The sequence below is a fragment of the Perognathus longimembris genome, chromosome 4, assembly GCF_023159225.1.
Source record: "Perognathus longimembris pacificus isolate PPM17 chromosome 4, ASM2315922v1, whole genome shotgun sequence".
NCBI lineage: Eukaryota > Metazoa > Chordata > Mammalia > Rodentia > Heteromyidae > Perognathus > Perognathus longimembris.
The window spans coordinates 79,888,330-79,900,829 of record NC_063164.1 but is presented as its reverse complement, the minus strand read 5'-3'; the positions used below and the strand labels follow the sequence as shown (position 1 = coordinate 79,900,829).

The following is a 12,500-nucleotide window of genomic DNA, read 5'->3' as shown; positions in this document are numbered from 1 at the left end:
AAAAAAAAAAAAAAAAAAAGGAAATCTGGGGGGAGAATATATGCATAAATGGGTTGAATTATAAGTTATCCACAAAATTCTAGAATAAGGAGAATTTTTTTACATTATCTATTATAAAATCATGCCTATTTTATATTCAGGACAGTATCTTCAATAGCGGCTTTCTGGGTATCATGGAGGAGAAAACATCAGTATTCTGGTGAGTAAGTATGAGTTTGGCATAAGGTAAGAGAAGAAACCCCTGAATTTATGTTATCTTAGGAATCTTTCCAATGAATTCCTTTTGGTTCTGATACCTTAACATTCCATTTTCCTGTATTGTGGATACCAATAAGAAACTCTTGCCACAGTCCACCCTCCCTGAAAGGAGCCTCCTCATCTTGCACTGTTCTATCACGTATTATTATATTCTATATTTCTATCATTTTTCTTCTGTTTCAAGTATGTGATAGATCTTTTTTACTCATAGATACTTTTATTCTTTTTGCTGCGGTTACAGATATATTTTTCATGTTCTCATACTAATTCTTATTGATAAGATCTTGAAAAGTTGGTAAGACAAACATAGGTTCTCATAAGCATTCTTGAATGAACACTTCTCAGTTACTTTACTTACATATAACTTGGTATTGAGATTACTCTAGCACTATTCTTCCTGCTAAGGACTGTTTTTGCTATTCTGGGTCTCTTATCATTTCATATGAATTTTTTGATTCATTTCCCTTTATGTAAGTTCAACAAAAAATTATATTTTACTTTTTATGTAATATGTGTTTAATGAAAGCTTAACATGAGTTAAAAAGGAGCTACTGAGCATTGTATAGCCATTTTAAAAAAAGTATTTGTTGATGATCTTTACTAAACAATTATACTAAAAATCAAAATGAGATGCAGTGCTCCATAAAAAAAAAAATCTCCATTTCCTAAACATACTATTGCATCATGAGTGATTACAATCATATTAATTTCTTCACTAATCAATAAGGCATGCATTGTCAGAATCTACTTGCTGAATTTGATTATCCTTTTGCTTCTCCAGGGTAATTTTTGGACAATTTTTATGCTATGATTGTGCTAATAAAAATGAATGTTCAAACTGGGTGGTGGTGGCTCATGACTATAACTCTATGTACTAGGGGGTGAGATAACAGCATGAAGCCAGCATGAGCAAGAAAGTCTATGTGCCTCTTACCTCCAGTTAACCACCAAAAACCTAGAAGTAGAGGGATGGATCAATGGGGCAATGCTTAGGCTCTATGTTCATGCAAATAACAGTGGTACAAAAAAAAATGGATGTTTTTAAAGATTAGGTAAAATATAGGCCCCACAAAGCTTTGGGTATATATTTTATGTTCTCTCTATATATAATTAATTAGAATCACTATCTTACATTGAAAGGCAATGGATCAGACATTTCATATGCCTAAGATTAATTCATATTTATATTATGGGCAATATTTACTTTCTCTTTACCAATGAAGAATCTGAGATTCAAATCTTTTAATGATTGTGTCTTGTAGGTAACTAAGTGTAGACACCCCTAACCTCACAGATTTAAAATTCATAGAGAGAAGTAGCTTTTGAGGCTAAGCTGAATAAAGTAATAACTGAGAGAGCAGGAGCCTGATATCTAAGATGGACAATGATTGATTCTCTATCTTCTTTCCCACTATCAAGCCAAATCCTTGGAAAAAGAAGAAAAGGCCCTTCCAGACTATGATGACATCATAGAACTGAGAAATCCCAGCCCAGTCACTTATTGTTTTATGTTGTATAAAAATTATCATGAATTGAAGAAGGCTAAACATAGAGTTCCCCTATGACCCAGCAGCCCCACTTTTGGGCATCTACCTCAAAGACTACAAGCAAGACCACACTAAAGCTGCCAGCACAACTATGTTCATCACAGCACAACTTGTCATTGCTAAAACATGGAACAAGCCTACATGCCCCTCAGTAGATGAATGGATCAGGAAAATGTGGTATATATGCACAATAGAATTCTATGCCTCCATCAGAAGGAATGGCACTGCCCCATTTGTAAGGAAATAGAAGCACTTGGAAAAAAAATCATACCAAGTGAAGTGACCCAGACCCAACGAAACATAAACTCCATGGTGTCCCTCATAGGGAATAGCTAGTACAGGAATAGGCTTGTCATGGTAGAAGACCAAAATACCCCAATAGCTATGCCCATATGACCACATAAGAAGATGCCAAGTGAAATGAACTCCATGTTATGGAAACATGAGTTATACCACTGTTGTCATTATTAACAACATGCCATGTGAACTGGCACTACTTTTTTCCCTCTTTTTCCTTCTCTGTTTGTTTGACTGAGTGGTTTACTTAGTTTTGTTTCTCTTGTACTCCCTTCCTGTAGCTGTACCCTCACTGCCACTGTATTACAGCCGAGTACCCTGGATAGTGTTTATATAGGTAATAGAACTGGGGAAAGGAGAGGGCATACCAAAATCGAGAGACAAAGAACAAAAAGACAAACCATTCAAAAAGCAACACTTAGAAAACATTTGGTATAAACCAACTGCACAACTCTTGGGGGGAGAAGTGAAGGGGGAGGGGGACGGGGGAAATGAAGGAGGAGGTAACAAGTAGAACAAAGAATGTAGTCACTGCCTTTCATATTAATCTGTAACCCCTCTGTATCACACTTTAACAATAAAGAAAAAATATTATGAATTGCATTGAAAACATGAAATACCACACAGCAATAAAAGTGAATGAACCATCTCTACCCATAACAGCTTAGATGATTAGAAAGGGCATTAGGTTAAATTCAGAAAGCCCATCTCCACAGGTCACATAATATATGGTTTCATTTTCAAACATTCTTGAAATGAGAAAATCATAGAAATGAAAACAAATTATTGACTTACTGAGGTGAGGATAGTGCAAAAAGGTGACTGTGACAGAGACCAAAGGATTTTTCTATAGAGAGGTGAAATTTGCACTTTCATTCACCTAATGGTTACAGTAATGCAGGTGATAAGGTGAAATAATATATGCATTTAACTAATGTCAATTTCCTACCATTATAATAGGATAATAATTATATCATTATGTTAGATACACTGTTATTATTCAGGTGAATATTCATTGACATTGTATTATGCCTGAATAGGATGTTGTAATCTTGGAAGCATCTGGGTTAGCAGCACATAGGAGTATGCCATCGTTACACATTTAAAGGAAATCATAATTACTCAATACAACCATCACAATATATAGAAAAATGAACCTGATAGTATAGTATGTTTGCATATTGATGTCCAGAAGAGATCATTCTGAACACAGATTCCCAAAGATGCTATTATAGGGATTCATACAGGAAAGTACTTGGTGATCACATATATATTTGAAGGTATACACTTTTCTAAGTTCATACTATTGTAAGTGCTATATATAGAGAGAGAGTCATTAATGAGATGCAGACTTGATTTTATCCTAGTGATTACTTTGGAGAGTAAAGAGAAGCAAAGAAAACAGGAAATAATACCACCTAATACCTAAAATAGAAAAGAAAATGGCAAGGGAGCACAGGACAAGGATAAAACAGTGAGAGATGGGCTGAGAATGTGACTTAGTGGTAGAGTGCTTGCCTAACATGCATGAAGCCCTGGGTTCTATTCCTCAGTACCACATAAACAGAAAAAAGCCAAAAGTGGTACTGTGGCTCAAGAGGTAGAGTGCTAGCCTTGAGCAAAAATAAGCCAGATGGGCTGGGGATATGGCCTAGTGGCAAGAGAGCTTGCCTCGTATACATGAGGCCCTGGGTTCGATTCCCCAGCACCACATATACAGAAAACGGCCAGAAGTGGCGCTGTGGCTCAAGTGGCAGAATGCTAGCCTTGAGCAAAAGGAAGCCAGGGACAGTGCTCAGGCCCTGAGTCCAAGGCCAGGACTGGCCAAAAAAAAAACACAAAACAAAAACAAAAATAAGCCAGAGACAGGTCTCAGGTCCTTAGTCCAAGAGCCAGAACTGGCAAAGAACCAAAACAAAAACAAAAAAGTGAGAGAGGATACTGGTTACATTCAGTGATCAGGGGAGGAATCTTATAACAAATAGTCACATGGGCTAGGATGCTAGGATGAGTGGGATAAAGGGAGTGACTGAGTCAGCGGCACCCAAAAAGACTTGGGTCTTTTCCACTTTATTGATAACACATGTCTTCCTTGACTCGATGCCCTTCTACTCACATCAATCTAAACCATTACTTTTGCTGTCAGATTGCCTACTTACTTTCATTGTCCTGCCTCCCTGTTGTAAGGATACTTGTGATTACAATTAGGAGTGATCTAAGTAACCCAGTATATTCTCCTTGTCTCAACATCTTTAATTTAATTAGATATGCAAAATCCTTTGGCATTTGAAGAAGAAATCCACCTTCTGAGGGATGAGGACATGATTATTTGGGGAAAGGCATCACTCATCTGCTGCAGGGAGTTGTTTGAAAAGCTGTTTCAGGAGACAACTGCATGTAGAGGTAGAATAAGAGATAGATAAAGAGGTGGAAATGCATGCAGTAAGTTTTGTAATTGGAAGGTAGACTAGATTTTTTTGCAGATTAGAAATTCATGTTGATGGAGAGTTAAGAGGAGTTAAAAAAAAGGCAAACATTATTGAGTGAGGAAATAAATGACTGTAGGTGCCATTAAATGAAATGAAGAGAATGGGGAGGAGGCCCAGAGGAATATGTGAGCCCAGATGTTGTTTCTTTTTTTTTGGGGGGGGGGCGGGGGAGGGTGGAATGCTAAGTTTGAGATTTTGACTTAGCAACAAAATAAGTAGGTAATTTGTCATATAACTCAAGATTTTAAGAAAGAAGTACATTCTGCAGACATTAATGTGTCAGACATTGCAATATTGATCTTATTGAGATCACAAAATAGGACATACTTATCTTATGCAGGAATACAGATAATGAAAATTAGCTCCTTGACTCATGTATTTCCAAGCTAATCTGGAAGCTGAAGGAATTTAGTATCAAAGAGATTGTGTCATCTTTGGAAATCCAATGTGATTTTTGAAGACTATTTGTTTTCAATCATGCTACCATAGCTGTTTGTTCTCATGGAACTAGATAAATCTAGAATAGGGCTCTACCTAACAATTCTGGTCATTTAGAACAGAAGATCTAGGTTAAAAGATTAGCTAGCATCGATTTGATTCACCCAGGAAATTTGATTCTGAAGAACTCAATATATTTTGAAAATGTTTCTTGATGTTCTCTAACTGAAGCAAAATATCTGAATTAAAAGTGAATAAATGAAATGACAATCCAGCATCTCCTGATATCCTTATGTCAAACAGCTACTCACTTTGACAACTACAGAGCTACTCTTTAGATGAATATCTCCTCTAATTATATACTGACAAAGCCAAGAGCAGGTAGTAAATGCTTCCCTGCTTTCCATTCAAAGTTACATTGTGCAGTGATTCATCACATATCAATTTTAATTCCTGTTAAACTGAAACTTGTCATACACTTTCTTAGACATTTTGGTGGAAGAAAAATGCTCCTAACCAACTTTATTTAAGTTAATATATTTACTTTTTTTTAAGTGGTTAATGTAAGAGATGGATGTTAGTGATTTCAGGGCTAGGAGCACAGGCTTATTGAGTTTCATATGAACTGAGTAGAATTGTCTTCAATGATGTATGCATTGTTGTGATTTTGAGTTGATATCTTACGAAAATAAATGAGCCATAGCATTTTCTATGTATACTGTCATTTCAAAAAACTGCTTCATACATTTGAACACATATACAGTATTTTTTTCATATATTGTATTTTTAAAAAGGCTATAAAGGAAGAAAAGCCTGAGGGTCATGTATAATGATAGTCAGATAAATTTGTTGATTTCTTCCACTGAAAGGTAAAAGAAAATAGTAATTTACAATAAATACATACATACAATAACCTATAGAATAAATGTAGATACTACAAAGACATCTAGTCAATACTAAGGGGTAATGTTTTTGCTTGAAAAGAGTGTAGGAAATATGGGCGTTAGGAGGGTATAACGGATGGTTGTACACATTGTACACTGTATATGTGGATGATATCACAATAAAATTTCTTAATATAATGAACTTGCATCATTATTTATATAAAACTATTTTAAAATCACAGATAGATTCAGAAAAGAGATTCACCCCCACAAATTATATGTGTGTGTGTGCTTGTATAATCAGAAAGTTAATCAAGCAGTGAATAGATAACAATGGATAGAGATACTTGATACTATAAGAAACATTACCTATCAGTTTAAGATCTTTTTTCATTGTAAATGCACATTTTAGTTGTTTTCTCTACAGTTCTGTTCAATGATTAGATAAAAAATATGATTACAGTTCACACATTTGTCATTTCATCTATATTGTCTCACACATAAGGTGAAAATGACTATGATCTTCTAAAAGCTTAGATAAATAACATGTTGAAATTAATATATTCTCTTATGATTACAATCTGAGACATAAGTACATTTTTATGAGTTCATTAAATTTCTTTATCTAAATTATGAAAGTTAAAATATTTGATTAAATATAAATAGACCAGGCACCAATGGCTGTTAACCCAACCTACTCAAGAGACTAAGATATGAGGATTGACATAGGAAACCAGCCTAAGCTTAAGTGATGGATTTCCAGATTTCAGTGAACTATCTAAAGGAGAACATCCTGGCCCTGAGTTCTAGCTCTACCTCCAGTACACTAGAACACCCATATGTGTGTATATATATACTTTAATGCATAACATATATGTATGCATATATATGTACACATACAGGTGTGCATATATACTTATATAGTGAACATATACATATATAATTTACATATACATATGCATGTGTTTTGTGTATACATATACATATGGTAGAACCAGTAGATAAATATTTAATAAATATTGCCATGTATTTATAAAGTGCTTTGTATTTTGATTTACTGCTAATAATATATCAATAAAGAAATAGATTTCCAAAATCACTGCACATATTAGTAGAAGAAAATTAACTTTTTGACTCATGACCCACATTTAGGTTAAATTTCTCAATAGGATTGTAAAACACTGGATTTTCTCTTCGCTGTCATATACAATATCCTAAATTATGTAATGCAGATAATAAATATACTTATGAAAGAACATTCAGATTCAGGGTCAACACTTCATCTGACTGTGAACATACAAATGGATATGCACCCAAAGGAAATTGGATTTGAATACAAGATGACATGCAATGTCTTTTATAAGCAACTAGCTAAAAGACTGAAGATTTGTGATAGAAAATTCTTGTTTGACAAGTGTTTTGTTTGTTTGTTTGTTTTTGTAAATTGGGTCAACCTTTGCACACTCTAGGATATGACCTAAAATTTAGATTCTAATTATCCAAAGCATTAAATCTGATACTCTGTTTCCAAATGCCAGGACTCAGCTGCGAATGAAAGAAACTTTGTCCTATGTTCTCTAGTTTGCATTTTTCATTGGTTAATCTAGTCTTTGTCTGAAAAGGGCTATATTCTGTGATTTCTTTGGCTCTGTTAGACATGTCTGTTTGGAATTTTATATAAATGTTAAGTATTTATGACTTTGATTCAAAGAGAAAAAGTAAGAGATTATATTGTGTTGGTACTGGGGTTTGAATTTAACACCTTGCAATTGCTAGGCAGTTGCTGTGCTACTGAGCCATGCCTCCTTTCTTTTTTGCACTGATTATTTTGAGATAGGTTCATTTTCCTGGGCCCATAACTATACTATGCTCATTCTGTTTTATTCTTTACTGCTATGGCTGAGATTGCAGACGAGGACCACAGTGCTCACCTTCTTCCACTAAGATGGAGTTTTACAAACATTTTTGTCTTGGCCAGTCTAGAATTCCACTTCTGATCAGTGCCTTCCACAAGGCTAGCATGACTGATACATGTCACACATGGTTGACATGTATCAGGGGTCTCTTGAGTGTATCCTACTGCTCAGCCTGGAGCCATTGATCTGCCCAGTTTCAGCCTCTAAGTAGTTAAAGTCACAGGCATTAGTCACTCTGCTCTGCTGGATTTAATTTTTTAATCTCAAATAAATGAAAGCTTTATTTTCCAGAAAGAATACAATTTTATCTCAGCGTACCCATTTACCTATTTCTCTACCATCTAAATTACCATAGCTTGCTTTCCTCTGCAAGGAAATCATTACCATTACCGTTAAATAAATCTAAATTGAATATTAACTATCTTCTAAAAACTGAAATTAAAGAGACTGGAGAAAAGTAAAATTTTCAAAAAAGTTATGTTGAATTCTAATAAATAACCATGAAAGTTATGCACAAAACAGATATTTGTAATGAGCATAGTCATCTATGTACTAAAAATTCTTCCTGGATTGCTCAGAATTTTAGCATTAATCCTACTATTTTGTTAATGCTTTAGTGTATTTGAATTTAAATTTTGAATAAATTTCACTTTGAAAAAATACTATTAGAAAATGATCACACTAACTTAACCAAGGCATTTCCGAGTCTGCACAATGGTAAAAGCCATGAGAAATGAGAACACATTGTTTGACTATAGGAGAGCATAAGATATATTGTGATGAGTATGTTAAGAAAATGGGATTGCCACAATATTAAAGAAAAAGTTTATTACAGATAATTGCTTGCTCTGTTTATGCTGTTTCTGTAGAACCAGGATAAGCAATTTATGTTACAAAGATTTATAACAGTTTTCATGAAGATGTATGAAATCCCAAACTTGCAAGCTTTTTTAATCCACCTATAAATCATTTTATACATTTAATTTCTTCTTATATAAATTTATAGGTCTATACACAAGAAGAAAGTTCTATTACTGGATGTTTTCTGAAGAGGGAGAAATCTCTGAGATGTTTTCTTATGCATTTGCTTTCTAATAGGTGATATAAATTCAAAGAATTCAATTGCAAATAGTTATCGACTACTATTTGATTGCTCAAACATTTGCAGTACAGCTTGAGTAGAACTACCTCAGAGTTTGTTTTGTCAGTATTGACAGATTAGATTAATAAAGGTCTCATAAACCTCAAAAGTAACTAATGTTATTTTTTTAATTTTTATTATCAAACTGATGTACAGAGAGGTTACAGTTTCATACGTTAGGCATTGGATACATTTTTTTGAAACATTTTCTACATTTAATAGAAACACTTTCTCATCGGAGGCTCTGGAAGTCTGGAGTCACATTTTTTTTTGTTTGTTTGTTTGTTTCTGTTTTTTTTTTTTTTTTTTTTTTTTTGTAAGTCCTCCCCGCCCCTCTAAAATGTCTTAAAACACATGGCTTAACAGTGGCTGCACAGAAAATATACACCCTCAAAATCTGACTTTCATTTAAATACAAAATTTGTATTTTTTGTATTGTATACAAAATGTAAACTGAGACAATAGAGAAATTTACAAAACTTTTCTTTAAAAATAATAAGGACAAAATCAGTTCTAGTCAGGATGCTATTAAAATGCGTGCAAGTTGTCGGGTCCCATTGGGTTTCTATTGCAATGTTCAACAAGCGCTAGGCCAATCCATCTGGCTTGGGGCCGCCTTAGAAAACAGACCTGAGTGGAAATTTCTTTGAGAAACCTTAAGGCTTCCCGATGGTGAACGGTCTCCTTCCCCGCTTCCCCGGGGCTCCCCTGGCTGCCCAGCTAGAGCGGAAGTCCCACTGGCCATGAGTTTTGCTTCCAAAGAAAAGGGTTTGGTCTGGCTCCACGTGGCCTTCCGGGCCTGTGCTGGAACTAGCTGCTTCCCGTGGAGTTGGAACTGATGTGGTTTGAATTGATGTGGTAGTTATGGCTGGGCCTGGAATTGGGTGAATTCTTGGAATTGTTCTGATGGGGCGCCGGAAGAGTCTGTTGAGCAGCCCTTTCTTGGGAGGTTCCGGAGGCTGGCTTCTGTTCAGATCCGGCAGGAGGGTACCGTTAGGTCCAAACACATTCAGCACCTTAAAGCATTCTGTTTCTATCATCTCATTTTGCCATGGGATGGACATGGAGCCCGTGGAGAACTTGGAGTAGAAGTCATCGTCTGTGTTGTCGAGGTTGACGCCTTTCACGGTGGAGAACTGCTTGATGTCCAGCACGTCCTTACAGTACACGGCGCGAGGGTCTGGAACAAAGGGGGGATACAACATCCCAGCCTCCAGGAGCTTTTAGTTCATGTTCCTGAAGAAAGCGTGCCTCTTGACCTCGCCAGCCCCCTCCTCCTGGCAGCCTAGCCTCTGCTTTGCATCTTTGGTGAGCAGCATCTTGCAGATGGACTTGGTCTCCTCGGGGAACTTGTGTGAGTACACCCTCTCGGTTTCCAGGACCCGGCGGTCCACCTCTTCGCGCTTCACCTTCTCCTTGCGGCCGCGGAACGGCGACTGGCCCTCGATCTTCTCGTAGATGAGGCAGCCCAGGCCCCAGTAGTCAGGGCTCAGGCCTTAGCGCTGGTTGTTCAGGACCTCTGGAGCCATGTAACCAACAGTGCCCACCGGGCCTCGAATCAGGTCTCCCTCGGGGATCTTCGTGGCCAGACCCAGGTCTGAGATCCTGATGTGGTCGTAATCATCCAACAATATGTTTTCAGGTTTCAGGTCTCTGTACACAGTGTTCTCCCGGTGCAGGTCTTCTAAGCCACAGAGGATCTCAGCGGCGTAAAACAAGGCTCGCTCCTCCTCAAAGCTGGGGTTGCCCATGTTGTAGATGTGGAACTTCAGGTCACCCCCATTCATGATGGTCAGAACGAGGCACAGTGCATCCTTGATCTCATAGGCATAGGCTAGGTTGACCACAAACTGATTGTTGACCTTCTCCAGAATCTGCTTCTCATTGAGTGCCCTGGATTGACCTTTCCGCTTCTTGATCCTCTTCTTCTCCAAGCGCTTGCAGGCATACGTTTTACCTGTCGCCCGCACCTGGCAGGCACAGAACTCTCCAAAACCCCCTTTCCCAAGTACTCGATACTGCCGGAATGTGTTTTTGGTCACTGGTTGCCTTTCCAACCACTTCCACTGCAGAAATCGGTCAAAATACATGCAGTCTAGGTATTCGTGGAATGGTTCTCCCTTCAGGTAGTCATGGACAAACTGTGCAGAGGGGGAGAAGTGTTCTTTGCAGGGTCTCTGCAGGAGCTTTGCCTCCATCTGGGAGATCAGGTCTTGATCAACTTGGGTGATGAAAACTGGGGACTTTGGGGTGAAGTACTTTGTCATAATTTCTTTCCCTTTCTCTCCAAGTTTTTCATCTGGAGTAACTTCATATTCTGCCACCGAGTCCAGGAACTGAATGTAGCACTCCAGCCCAGGCCTGGTTTAGCACAACTGACAGAAAAGCAGCCTCCCAATTGGCTGCTTGTCACACAAACTGCAGTAATCTCTGTCTATGGACCTTCGGAGGTCTTCACACTGGCTGATGTGAGGAAATTTCAGGATTTCCTTCCACTTCTTGCTTTTCCCTTTACGTTTTCCTCCACCCCCTTCCCAGGCTTTCAGCAAGACCGTGTTGGCCATGATGTTTTTCAACTCCATTGACAGTCGGCGTTCAGGGAGGGGGTCGGTCGGCGGTGGTCCGGGGTGCTGCCGCTGCTCGGGCTGCCGCCACTCAGACCACCGCAGCCGCTGCCGGAGCCGGGAGCCAGCTGACCGCCGGGCTACCGCATTATTCCTGTCAGAGCCCTCGGAGTTTCCTCCTCTGCACCTAGGAGCCGCCTCCGCCGCCGCTTCTTCCTCCTTCTGTGTCCCCCCTCCCACCTCGCTCAACGCTCTCCCTCCCACCCCACACCCTCCGCGTGTCTCTGTCACTCCATTCTCCTCCCCTCCGGCTCTCTCAGATGCTTTAATGCCTCAGATGCTTCAGCCTCCCCACTGGATACATTTCTTGTACTGTTTGTTACATAGTCCCTCATTCCCCCCTCCCACCTCTCCCTTTCCCTGTCCCCGCCTTGAGTTGTTCAGTTCATTTGCACCAAACAGTTTTGCAAGTATTGCTTTTGTAGTTGTTTATCTTTTTTTACCCTGTGTCTCTCCATTTTGTATTCCCTTTCAGTATCCTAGTTCTACTACCAGTATACATAGTTTCCAATATACTCAGATAAGATACAGAGATAGTGTAGGTACAACCACAGGAAGGGGATACAAGAAGATCATCAATAATAGAAGCTACAGTTACACATAACATGTTGAAAGTAGTTACAGCAGTGATATAACAATTGTTTCCATAACATGGAGTTCAGTTCAATTAGCATCATTTTATGTGTTCATAAGGGTATAGTAATTGGGCTATTGTGATTCTCTGCTGTGATTTGCCTAAACCTGTGCTAATTATTCCCTATAAGGGAGACCATAGAATCCTTGCTTCTTTGGGTCTGGCTCACTTCACTTAGTATAAGTTTTTCCAAGTCCTTCCATTTCCTTACAAATGGGGCAATGGCATTCTTTCTGATAGAGGCATAAAATTCCATTGTGTATATGTACCAC

At 38.1% G+C, this 12,500-nt stretch overlaps 1 pseudogene; it reads right to left on the bottom strand.

Moving 5' to 3' along the window:
• Positions 1-9,780: 9,780 nt before the first annotated feature.
• On the bottom strand, positions 9,781-11,581 carry LOC125350034 (annotated as a pseudogene).
• Between the last annotated feature and the right edge of the window lie 919 nt (positions 11,582-12,500).